Source organism: Anabrus simplex, chromosome 1 (genome assembly GCF_040414725.1).
Source record: "Anabrus simplex isolate iqAnaSimp1 chromosome 1, ASM4041472v1, whole genome shotgun sequence".
Taxonomy (NCBI): Eukaryota; Metazoa; Arthropoda; class Insecta; order Orthoptera; family Tettigoniidae; genus Anabrus; species Anabrus simplex.
The window spans coordinates 1,430,089,275-1,430,103,430 of NC_090265.1; positions in this window are offsets into that span (position 1 = coordinate 1,430,089,275).

Genomic DNA, 14,156 nt, shown 5'->3' on the forward strand with positions numbered 1-14,156 from the left:
AGAGTGGGGGTGAGCCCGGATATAATTATAGTGATTCTCACCACGAGAACGGCACCTAACTAAGTACAACTTCTGCTGTGAAGCTAACAACCTAACGAGTTACTCCATCACTAGTACTTCTACTGTGAACATCTACTTTGAACGACGTGATTTGATATTTGAAACAGTGTGTGGTCGCTCCGCGACATAGTTATTTTTGTACAATGTGTTATCGCTTCGATACAGTACTCAGCTGCGGTAATGTTATCGGATCTACGTGAAACGGAACAAGCTTACGGCTTGTGTTATATTCAGTAAATATTCTGGACGAAGAACTATGTTTCGTTCAAGTCTATGGAATTTGGTACAAGTCGGTACCGTATAAATAGTATAGCTCAGTTGGTTTGAGATTTCTACTAATATGGAAAAATTCATATCCTTGAATTTTCTCCTCATACGATCAACGCTGATCAGTTATTACAAGTATAGGGCCAATGTCTAATTTAAAGACTAGGCAAGTAGGGAGTGTTAGTCCAGATAGCCCGTACCATATCAGAGAAGGAAGGAAGGATGTCCATGGAGCAAATTCAACATAGAGAAGAAGAGAACGAGTAACCACGGAAACCAGATGACTTCAACGGAAGCTGCAATTGGTGAGCTTCAATTAGATAAAGCAAGCAATAGTAAATTCAGTAAATTATAAATTCCTCCACGCTTTAAGGAAACTTTTCCGATACATCTCACTTTTTGTATAATAAATTCATTTGTATTTTATATTGCGTTAATTTTCTTTCTTAAGCGATACTTAATGGTTAATTATTTAAAATCCTACCCCTGTAATTTAAGTATAAGTCTCTATGCTAAAAAATATAAATTTTGGTTTACAGTTTTATTTAAAACTGTAACCATGGCGCCCAAACATTACATAGAGAAATGGGGAACCATGGAATGTTGATTGTTTTTATTTGCGTGGCAATTTGCGGGCAAGCCACAAATAGTTTATTTAATATTCATGTGTCCCAAGATAATAACTTTCATCTCCCCAAGTGTTTTGACGAGGTGGAACAGTTACAACAGTAACAAGGAAATGCATTTTTTACATTTCCGTAATTTCTGTCTGTCTGTCTGTCTGTCTGTCTGTCTGTCTGTCTGTCTGTCTGTCTGTCTGTCTGTCTGTCTGTCTGTCTGTCTGTCTGTCTGTCTGTCTGTCTGTCTGTCTGTCTGTCTGTCTGTCTGTCTGTCTGTCTGTCTGTCTGTCTGTATGTATGTATGTATGTATGTATGTATGTACACGCATCACGAGAAAACGGCTGTAGATAATTTAATGAAAATCGGTATATCGAGTCGGGTGATGAACCACTACAATCTGGGCTATAAATTATTTTATTCGCGCTGAGTGAAATGGTAGTTTAGGGGTAGGCCTGAAATGTAATTCTCAAATAAGTTATTTCTGTTATTAGAGGTCGTATCGATAAATACGATATAACTAACATAACTTTAGTTATGTCGTAAGTTAGTAGTAGTTATGTAAGAAATTAAATTTCCGATCACTTATGTCTTATACATTGTTTCCGTACCGCATATATTCACAGAGATATTCATGAATTTGGATTTTTGTTACTAAGTCCATATCAGCGCCGAGTCACGAGAAAATTGGTAAACAGAATTTAGTGAAAAGAGGTATGTAAAGTCTACGAATAAGGAACTACAGTCTACGATATAAATAATTTTGTAAGACGCCCTAATATCACAGAGTCGAAAGAAAACTAATGTGAGGGTCTGCAATATAGAAAGCTCATAAACTTTATCAACAATAATATTACATTGACCATTGTTTGTTGTTATATGCTTTTTGTCTTCTGTTTCCTCTCATCCCCGGTAGATAGGATTACTGCAGCGCACCGAGGTTTTTTAAATTTGTTTACGTCGCACCGACACAGGTAGGTTTTATAAAGACGATGGGATAGGAAAGGAATTGGGGTGTGAAGGAAGCGGCCTGGGCTTTAATTAAGGTACAGCCTGGTGTGACTGGTGTGAAAATGGGAAACCATGGAATACCATCTTCAGGGATGCCGGTAGTGGGGTTCGAATCCAATATCCCCTGGATGCAAGCTCACAGCTGTACGCTTCTAACCACACGGCCAACCTGCCTGGTCGTACCGAGTGTAACAGCCTGCCTGTATATTGGCGGGAAGTAGCTGGGGAGTAAGATAACTTTCTTCTTTAGCATGCCAATCCTCTGGTTCATACATTTACTGATATTACTGGCACGTAACACACTGGTTCATCCTAGCATTCGAGCTATTCAATCCCTACTCTGAGGTACTGATTGGAATGAGTAGTGTGCATATTTAACGGAATAATGACAGAGGAGTATTCACAGCAGTCTGCGACCTGGTTATTCCAGCTCTGGAACTTTGGACTCTTAGATCGGCACCGTAGTACTGTTCGCTGAATGTGAGAAAGTGTGCGTTTTTTAATTTGATCTAGTATTTCATATGATAATATTGCTTTCAATCGCTACATTCCTACTGACGTTTTGTAATGGCCTATGTTGAATTCAGTTAGGAAAACCACAAGTCAGTAATAAATAATCACTAGAGGTAGCATTGGCGCCACCGTCTACGAGAGAATCACTGTAGCGAGCGGAGCATATTGAAATCGTAGCTGTTTGGCAAAAAGCTCACACCGCTGTACCCATCAATGCAAATTGGGGACATTTAAAAATGTGTGGATATAGATACGGTTTAAATTTCTTTCATGTAAACATTCTCATATACTACAGTATACTTGTGATGCTTCTCTCCTGTAAAAAACAAAACCCTAAAAGCATAAAATACAGGAGAAATGCGTGATAAAAAAGGACGGTGTTCAGGTGCAGTTAAGTAACACAAAATTAATTTACTGTCCACATTAAGTCTTCTAACAACATACGTTTAGAAGGAGGGCACGTATGTTTCGCTATCTTTTGTGTGAATGACCAGGACTTTGCTAAAATTCTGCCCAATGACCGAAAATGTCCTCTCTCGTACGAAGCGGATGAGAGAGTTTTTAGGCCTAAAAGCGTCGGGGAGATTTTGAAGTAAAGTAGACAATATATTGTCATCGTCGGTTTAGACGCTGGCTTTTTGAGCCCAAGCTGTCAGGTTCGAGTCTGGCTCAGTACGGTTATACTTGAAGATGCTCAAATATGTCAGCCTCTTGTAGATAAATTTACTGACACTTGAAAGAACTCCCGTAGGAAAAAATACCGACACCTCAGCGTATCTGAAAACCACGTAAGTAGTTAGTGGGGAGTAAAGCCAAAATTCTTCTTCTTCTTCCTCTGCTTCTTCTTCTTCTTATTATTATTATTATTTTCGATGTTTTCTAAATGCGATGACAAGTGGAAATACGACACTCGCTTGTGGTTTCAGCCTATTATGAAGTTTTAATTTAGCTTTTCCTTGAAATGTATGATTTGCTTTAAGATTTTAACTTGTAAAATGATTTCTGTTAATGGAAAGGGAAAGTGGTAAAATATATGATTGAAGAGAACTGAAAAAATACTTACAATAATGTTTACAATTTGCTTTACATCGCACCGACAAGATGGGTTCTTTGTCGACGATGTAATAGGAAAGGACTAGGAGTGGGAAGGAAGCGCATATGAACTTAAATGAGGTACATTTCCAACATTTGCCTGGTATGAAAATGGGAAATCTTCGGAAAACCATCTTCAGTGCTGCCGACAGTGTGGTTTTAAAATACAATTTTCCGAAAGGAAGCTTGGCCCTAACTGCACTCCCAACTCGCTCGGTCAATAATTTACGTTTTTATATAGTTCTTTGTGCCATTTAAGGGAATAATATTCACGAAAGTAAAGGACTCAGGTGTTCACACGGTGTTGCACATTTAGGCTCTGAATTTTAAAGTCTGGTAAGGTATGAATAGGGACTGCTACACGTATTGTACGAAGGGAAAGCAACACACTGTATATACAGAAAATATATTTAATAGCTTTTAATACTATAAATACACACAGAAAGTGCAAAACGGAGCACAATTCCAGGCTATCATGAACAACTTTTCTTATTTTCTTTTTTGTACCAATTTGCTTTAAGTCGCACCGACACACATAGGTCTTACGGCGACTATGGGACAGGAAAGGGCTAGGAGTGGGAAGGTAACGACGGTGTCTTTAATTAAGGTGTAAAAATTGGAAACCATCTTCAGGGCTGCCGACAGTGGGGTTTAACCTGACAGTTACGTGACCTAAAGCCTGCAGCCACTCGCTCGGTATCATGCACATGATTTTTCTGGATATTCGCTTTCAAAGGCATGGCTATTCAGTGAAAGGAAAATGTCATCCCTTATATTTCCTAAAACTTTAATTTCAGTCTTCGAGGAAAGATCCAAAGAATCTCATTCACGCCGACAGGGGAATCAGTCGCGAAGACAGCCCAAGTAGGATAACTCACATGACAATAAGTGTCACGCAAAGTATTATTTTATACGCATGGAAATGAATTTCAAGGAAACATACCTGTGAAATGATACGTCACTGCCCATTATGAACCTCTCTATGCAGCCATAAGCTGCACAGAAGGGGCATTTTCCTTCGGAGAAGTATATACTTCAATTTATCCGGAAGCTCCAATAGTGATAGTGCCAAACAATCCACCTTTTGTCAAACAGCGCGCTCGTTCAACTTCGCCTTCGACTGTAGCGTAAATGCTACCTCTAGTGTATTATATAATAAATCCATGGTCGCACTCCTATTACAAGTACTCTAGATGTTAAATACATATATTATAGGAAAGAAATAAAGTACATATGGATTTATTTTTCCTCATGAATCTGGAGAAGGGCCGATGACCTTACATGTTAGGCCCCTTTAAACAACAATCTGGAGAACATGATTTTCCTGGTTCAGTTCTTTATTAATATTGTGTTAGTTAAGACCGAATGCGGGGCGACTGTTGGAAAGCAATAATGTCGGCTAGAGATAATGTTACTATCGTAGCTGTGATAATCTGGACGGGACCGACAGCGAGCAAAATAATAGCGACCGAGCTCGATAGCTGCAGTCGCGTAAGTGCGGCCAGTATCCAGTAATCGGGAGATAGTGGGTTCGAGCCCCACTGTCGGCAGCCCTGAAGATGGTTTTCCGTGGTTTCCCATTTTCACACCAGGCAAATGCCGGGGCTGTACCTTAATTAAGGCCACGGTCGCTTCCTTCCACTTCCTAGGCCTCTCCTGTCCCATCGTCGCCATAAGACCTATCTGTGTCGGTGCGACGTAAAGCAAATAGAAAAAAAAATAATAATAGCGCAGGCAAATTGTTGAGGTTCGCGATAAGGAAGCTCCTAGAAGAAGCTAGAAGCTGATTAGTAATGGAACAGGCACCCACAATGACCTGGAAGTGTAAATTACCCTAATAACCCACCAAAATATGGTTTAAGTAACGGAATCCATTGTACTGAAATAGACATTTTTCGTCAAGCCTCCTGCATAAAATTTTTGTAATGCTGGGGCTGTACCTTAATTAAGGCAACGGCCGCTTCCTTCCCAATCCTAGCCCTTCCCTGTCCCATCGTCGCCATAAGACCTATCTGTGTCGGTGCGACGTAAAGCAACTAGCAAAAAAAAAAAAAAATTAAAAAATCTTTAAATGTAGTAAAGGGTACAGATCTCTGCACATGGTTATGAGGGTGTTTAGGGGTTGTAGTAAAGATGTAAAGGAGAGGGCATATAAGTCTCTCGTAAGACCCCAACTAGACTATGGTTCCAGTGTATGGGACCCTCATCAGGATTACTTGATTCAAGAACAGGAAAAAATCCAAAGAAAAGCAGCTCGATTTGTTCTGGGTGATTTCCGACAAAAGAGTAGTGTTACAAATGTTGCAGAGTTTGAGCTGGGAAGAACTGAGAGAAAGAAGACGAGCTGCTCGACTAAGTGGTATGTTCCGAGCTGTCAGCGGAGAGTTGGGGTGGAATGACATTAGTAGACGAATTTAGGTGGCGTCTTTAAAAGTAGGAAAGATCACAATATTAAGATAAATTTGGAATTGAAGAGGACAAAATGGGGCAAATATTCATTTATAGGAAGGGGAGTTAGGGATTGGAATAACTTACCAAGGGAGATGTTCAATAAATTTCCGATTTCTTTGAAATCATTTAAGAAAAGGCTAGGAAAACAACAGATAGGGAATCTGCCACCTGGGCGACTGCCCTAAATGCAGATCAGTAGGGACTGATTGATAAAGAGCATGAAAAACCTAATATTTTACTTTTCATTGACGCTCATCTAAATATATATATATCAGTATTATATATTTTTGGATATTTACACTTTGCATATTTCTGATGTATAACTTTGTACAATGGCTTATTTTAATCTTAGGGATGATGATTTAAAAGAGGTGTATCACGGGCTTCCATTCAGAGAGTGGGCTGACTTCAGGCACAACATTCAAAACATCGAGACATAGATATTTTGGGAGTTTGAAACTGATCCATTTTTGCATTCTCTCTGACTGTGACTTGTGCTCTCTGAACGTCTAGGAGCATTGTTAGGATATGTTGTTGCACCATCTAGGATATAGATTCTTTGAAATAAAAATGGTAGCACATAGTTGACTGGAAGTGATTCGACAGCCTCTTTGTGCTCACTCTTCCATTGCCAAATGTTTGTCATAATTTTGGTGGGATATAAATCACTTTAACCTCTGTCTTATATGAGGTCATCATGTTTTGTGTGACTCGTATGGTGTGTTTTTACACTTTGAACGTTCACTACGAGTGATACATGTGTCAGTGTTGAAGTAATTAATCTGTTTTCGTGACTGGACGATAACACATTAGTCCAACCACACCTTTCAAGAAGAAGAAGAAGGAGACTGGAAGTTATCCCCTTTTTCATTTTAATCTATCCACTACAGATATGTTGAAGAACAATGCCTTTTCATGCACTCTCTATGCGTGCATAACCCTTCTATATGTTACGTTTCAGTACGTTTCAGTACGATGCTGTTGTTTGTGGTCATTTGGGCTGTTATTCTGCATCCTGCAGCCAGTCTTCCTGTTAGGATAGCGAAATGTCAGCAATTCACCGACCCAGGTTATCGCACAATAGCCCAAATTACTACGGACAATAGTACGAATATAAGAATAGTGTATGAAATTACTGTGTTTAGCCTTAGTACTCTTCAAAACTTTCTGCTCCTTTATGAATCGGAAGTACGGCTAAAAGTGACCTGAACTGGAGACTGATCTGTTAATATCAAGCCAGTTGGCTGTGTGATAAGCTTCGTGTAGTTGCAAGTTTATATTCGGGAGATTATTTAGCTGAGCTGAAGATTATTTTCTTTTACAATCTTCACGGCAGGCAAAAGCTGGGAATGGTTTTTTCGTTTTGATTTCTTTTACTTCGCACCGGCATAGATAGGTCCTTTGGCGACGGTGAGATAGGAAAACGCTAGGGATGGGAAGGAAGCGACCGTTGCCTGGTTTTAAAACTGGGGAAACTGTGGAAAACCATCTTCAGGGCTGCCGACATTGGGGTTCGAATCCGAATACAAGCTGATAGCTACGTAACTCAAACCGCACAGGCATATGCTCGGTAGCTGGTGCTATACCATTCAACACACTTGCTTCTTTCCTAGTCCTATGCGTTACCTATCTCAGCGTCACCGAAGATGTGTGCCAGTGTGATGTTTAACTACAAGTAAAATAAAAAATGGGAAAATTGAGATATAAGCCGAAATATTTAATATTTTGTGTTGATGTAATTATTATGAATGTTATGTTGCTATTCCCGTTGTATGCTGAGGAATGAAAAGGCTTCGGACATTGACTCGGGATTCTTTCTGTATAACATCATTATGCAGTTACGATAGCTGCGTATCTTTCGATGTTGCGTTCGTAGACTAGTCATCTGATTCACTAGTACCATTTTTTATTTTTATGTTCACGCCCGTTGTACCCGTTGTTCCTTTTCAGCCACTTGTAGGCAGATGTTTCTCAAAAATAATAATAATAATAATAATAATAATAATAATAATAATAATAATAATAATAATAATAATAATAATAATAATAATAATAATAATAATAATAATAATAAGTAACAATCTACTGAATTTTTACCGAGCATTTCGTTTGAAAACACTTTTCAGAAAAAATAAATTACCCTGGCTTTCCTAAGAAATACTGTTGGAACGATATAAAGGCAATGAAATTGCCCCTGCAATAGTTTGCATTGATATAAGATTATTGTATCTTGTTAACAGAGAAATCTATTAAACTTATTAGCCTATTAATTTCGAGATTACTGAGCGAGTTGGGTGTGTGGTTAGGGTCACGTAACTTTAAACCTTCAATCGGAAGATGGCGGGCTGGAATCCCACCGTCGGCAGCCCTAAAGATGGTTTTCCGTGGTTTCCCATTTTCACACCGGGTAAATTCTGATGCTGTACCTTAATTAAAGCCACGACCACTTCATTCCCAGTCCTAACACTTTCCCATCCTTGCGTCACCGAAAACCTTCAATGTGTTAGTGCGACGTTAAACCGCTAGAGAAGAACAATAACAGAGTTTCACTTTCACGACATTTTTTGTTTATTGTTATTGGTTTTACGACTCACACAGATTTTATGGCGTCGACAAAATGCGATGGGATAGGACTGGGGCTGGGACTGTGACTGGGAAGGAAGCCACCATGGCCTTCAGGTCCAGTCCCAGCATTTGCCTGGTGTGAAAATGTTAAACCACAGAAAACCATCTTCAGGGCTGCTGACTGCGGGGTACAAAACCACCATATCCAGAATATAAGTTTATAGCTACGTGACTCGAACCGAGTAGCAAACTCTCTCGGTCCTTGGAGGAAAGTCTGTGATCATATTTTAAGAGTTTTATTCAAGCTCTCAAACTGAATGAATTAACGAAATGTTTTGGTACAGGATCAGGCTAGAAATATGTGTTTTAAATAAACTTTCAGTTAATTAGATCCTATAGAGTACAAATTATACCCCCATGTGGGTGTTGACGGTGGAATAACACCCACTGTATCCCCTGCCTGTCGCAAGAGGAGACTAGAAAGGGCCCAAAGGGCCCTCAACTTGAGATCGTGGCTTGGTGACTAGTCCTAGCATTGCTTTCACTTACTTGTTCCAGGCTCCTCACTTTCATCTATCCTATCTGACTTCACTTGGTCAACTCTTGTTCTTTTCTGACCCCGACGGTATTAGGTTTGCTAATCCTAGGGAGTCTATCATTTTCACGCCCATCGTGGCCCTTGTCTTTGTTTGCCCAATGCCTTCATTTTTTCTTTCTGATTAGTTTTATATAGAGGATGATTGCCTAGTTGTATTTCCTCTTAAAACAATAACCACCACCAACACCGTAAAAATTATAGATTTCGAAGAGACATGCGCAGAATAAAAATGACCAACCAGACACTGGTCGGATCCGAAGCCACGACCTTCAGATTTCGCGTCTCATACTCTACTGATTAGCTAGAGTGGCCTATATCGCAAAAGTTCTATAGGAAATTATTTGAACTGCAGGTCTGGCACCACGGTTTATCAAAAAATGAGTTGTTCTTATTCTTTATCTGTTTACCCTCCAGGGTCGGTTTTTCCCTCCGACTCAGCGAAGGATCCCACCTCTACCGCCTCAAGGACAGTGTCCTGGAGCTTCAGACTCTGGGTCAGGATACAGCTGGGGAGAATGACCAGTACCTCGCCCAGGTGGCCACACCTGCTATGCTCAACAGGGGCCTTGGGGGGGGGGGGGTGTTGGGAAGATTGGAAGGGATAGACAAGGAAGAGGGAAGGAAGCGGCGTAGCCTTAAGTTAGATACCATCCCGGCATTTGCCTGGAGAAGTGGGTAACCACGGAAAGCCACTTCCAGGATGGCTGAGGTGGGAATCGAACCCACCTCTACTCAGTTGACCTCGCGAGGCTGAGTGGACCCCATTCCAGCACTCGTACCACTTTTCAAATTTCGTGGCAGAGCCGAGAATCGAACCGGGGCCTCCGGGGGTGGCAGCTAATCACACTAATCACTACATCACAGAGACGGACCTAAAAATAAGTTCAGCACTTTAAATGTATTCATCATGAACTTCTCAACAGGCTCCTACTTATACAATATCCTACTACGTCTTTGACACTTCCAGCACCTAAAATTCAGCTGATATGTTCAGGTTTACTTTTTGGCTATCCTTTTTAAGTCAATGTATAAATTATTTCGTAAAGAAAATGGTTTTGTGCATTGGTCACAAAAATGCTCATCACAGCGCATAACATGACCGTACCAACGCAGATGCTCTTGCACTTCGTCCTTGATAGGTGTAGTCCCACTACTCCTGGCTTTTAACGTCCGACTGGTTGGCTGAATGGCCAGCGTACTGGCCTTCGGATCAGAGGGTCCCGGGTTCAATTCCCGGCCTGGTCGGGGATTTTAACCTGCATTGGTTAATTCCAGTGGCCCGGGGGCTGGGTGTTTGTGCTGTCCGCAACATCCCTGCAACTCACACACCGCACATAACACTATCCTCCACCATAATGACACTTAGTATACCTACACATGGCAGATGCCGCCCACCCTCATCGGAGGGTCTGCCTTACACGGGGTGCACACGAAAAATAAAATCGCTTTGAACACGGTCCAGACACGTGAGACCAAGTGAACAGGCGATCCTTCATTTCAGTCAGAATATGCCATCTGTTGAGATGAACGAGCCAAGGTAATTAAATCAGTTAACTTCCTTTAAATTTTGGCTGTTCGACTAAATTTTTTGACCTATCCCGTTTTCGGCTATGGTAACTCTTGCATACTTTTCACGTCGTTCGATCTAGAACGATGCGCATCGCCTACAGAGAACACCTGAACACATGTCTCAAATAAGTTTTGAAGAGGCATGTCATAATGATGCGACGTTCAAATCTTGTCAGACTTGCCGCTAGAGTCCTACCCTCCTCCCTTATCCAGGATTGGGACTGACACTAGGATGTCTGGACAGTACTCCCAGCGGCATAGTTATTAAGTGATATTGACATCGATTTCTAAATTTTAGAAAGATACAACTGGTATTCCACTGGTCAAGTGTTTTGTTATAATGATGGCTCATACTGTCTGAAGTATGTAATCTTATGACATGGTTTATATTTTCGTATTTCCAGCCAAAGTGACATTTCTTTAAAATGTAAAAAATTGTAGAATTAAATTATCATTAGAGGGCTCAAAATCACCCTGGTTTATCCCGCTAAAGAAATATTATCTCCACCATAATTTATAAAAAGCGGAAGTAGAGTTTTAGTACAACTTTCAGAGGCATTACTAATTTACTTAAAGTCCTAATAATCGAACAGTACAATCTGATTTTAGTGTAACTGATATAAAGTTGATAGATGAGTAGGCAGTAGGCTAGTGTAATTTTATAGCAAATCCTGAATTAATCTGCCCACTGAGCTCCTTATCTGAAAAATTCGTCATGTAACTAGGGAATATCCTCGACGCTCGTATAATCGAAACTTGAATAATTTGCTGATTACCCATCAAGTTATAACACTGTTTAGAAGCGCAAAGCCTTTTCTTTTTGGCGATGAATGACTATTGAACCCAACCACATGTTCGTATGAAACGGTCACTAGACTATTGAACCACCGGGCGAGTTGGCCGTGCGCGTAGAGGCGCGCGGCTGTGAGCTTGCATCCGGGAGATAGTAGGTTCGAGTCCCACTATCGGCAGCCCTGAAGATGGTATTCCGTGGTTTCCCATTTCACACCAGGCAAATGCTGGGGCTGTACCTTAATTAAGGCCACGGCTGCTTCCTTCCAACTCCTAGGCCTTTCCTATCCCATCGTCGCCATGTGTCGGTGCGACGTAAAGCCCCTAGCAAAAAAAAAAAAAAAAAAGACTATTGAACTCAACCACATGTCCGTATGAAACGGTCACTAGACTATTGAACCCAACCACATGTCCGTATGAAACGGTCACTACTAACTCTACTTGATCGTGTGTTGATATAAAAGAAAAATTTTATCCTCACAGGCCAAAAAATCCCTTGGAGGATCGGAAGGTACAAGCTTATTCGTAACATCAGCACTGAGTGGGATAGAACTCTATTCCGGGACGCCTTTGTCCCCCATGAATTCGTTTTAGGGGAAAGCTGAGTGAGTCACAGGGTAATGTGTCTTTTGAGAGGAAGAAATCTAGTTTCTGAATATTTCGACTTCCTGACAGGTAATCGAACCCATGTCCTTCCCTGTGATCCAGACATATCTTATCACCTCAGCAAGGTATTCCACCAAATATGTTGATACACTGTCTTAAAATAGTCATGCACGCTTTAATATCAGGGCCACAGTATGAAAAAGTTACGAAAACGTTTCATTTTCATACAATTAGTCATTCTTGCTGCACACTTTTTTATTGCGGTACTTGTTAGAGGGACTGTCTATATTGACAGGGTATTTGAGATTTTGGGGATCACTGTGCTACACGGTCGTATCTCACTGCAACTGGTGATTACAAGTACAGGAGAACGGTATTAATGGTTCTGGCTTCTTCTTTAGAAAGAAATGACTCATCTGTTCCTCTTAATCTATGATCTGATTCATTTAATGTATGCTTGGTCTGACTACCGTGTGGACACAATAATTATAACGCTTCAGAAGCCTGATGCAATATACCACCTTGGTATAACCTCCACCAGGGAGCTCCTCCTCCGCATTTCTATTCATAAAGTAGATTTGTCTTTTATTTTCCTACGTTCTCATTGGCCTAGTGAAACTAGTCGTTATGGCGTCAACCAGAAAGTGTATATGAGCCGTGTATAGGTGTGTTATTATAATTGACATTTGGAGCCTCCGAGTCTGTACTTACAGTCAAATTATCGACGATGAAGCCGTTGAAGAAAGCTACCTGATTGTCTCTATTAGCGTCTTATAGGATGGTATCCTTTATACTGTGAAAAATTCACAGTAGCATTTTCATATCAAATTTGTAGGCATAATTACGTTGTTAATGAGTATGAGGATGGCTGGACAATTGTAATGATACTACTCTGAACGCACGGAAACGTGTTTAATTTTTTTACACCCATCATTTCAGCAGAGAGCTGATTAACGTGTAATTGTCATTTAATTTCCAGTGAATGTGTTCCGTATTTATTCAACAGGTATAAACCATCGAAATGATATGGCAAGAGCTAAATTTACGATTAGAACTTAAAGTAAATGTATCATTTCATGCACAGTTTACAGCGTGAAGTATTATGACGGGAGTCTAGTGCAGACCGCAGCAGTTACCTAGCATTCGTGACAGAACTGTGAAATAAGTTGAGATCCGCGAGTAATCACACACAAAAAAATTCTAACTGAAACAATGAGCTCCCTGGAATAAGAAGCCAAATCCCTCTCCATCATTTCCATCCTAAACGTTACCGACTTTTAAAATGTTAACGGCCAATCCCGTGTTGTGCCTGCATCTTACCTGGAGGACGCGGGTTCGATTCCCGGCCAGTCCAAAGATTTAAATTCTGGAATTCGGGTTGGAATGGAGTTTCTTCTGCCTCAGACCAACTGAGGAGGTGACTGTTCTGAGAGCTAGCGGTCAGGAAAACCAACAGGAAAACCAAGCAATATGACTGAAGATGTCGTTACGCTTACTACGTGGCACTCTCATATCTGGAGGTCATCTGGCCGGTATCTCCGGGTAAAAGGCAGACACGATATCCCTGTAGCCTTGCAATAAGTAGCTGGCAAATTCTCCTACACCCTGCGTTTGTGTGTGTGTGTGTGTTTGTGAGAGAGAGAGAGAGAGAGAAATAGAGACAGACTTTTCTCTGGTCCACCTCCGGTTAGTACTATCAGTTGCAGTCCTCGAAGGTTCGGGTTCGATTCCCGGTACTGCTAGAAATTGAAGATTAACAGGAGGGCTGGTATGTGATTAAAATAGTACATGCAGATTACATCCAGTGAGGGTGTGCCTGCAAAGAGCTGCACCAGCTCTGGACGAGAACACGAGTTTGCTTTGACGTTCGAAAGGAAGATCTTGATTTTGGAGAAACATACAATATATTATGAAAATATCAGTTCTTGTAAACATTTCGAAAACTGTATTTTTTGTAGATCTATTCTGTGAAGGGTGAAAATACGACTGATACTTGATAATATTTTCTTCTCAT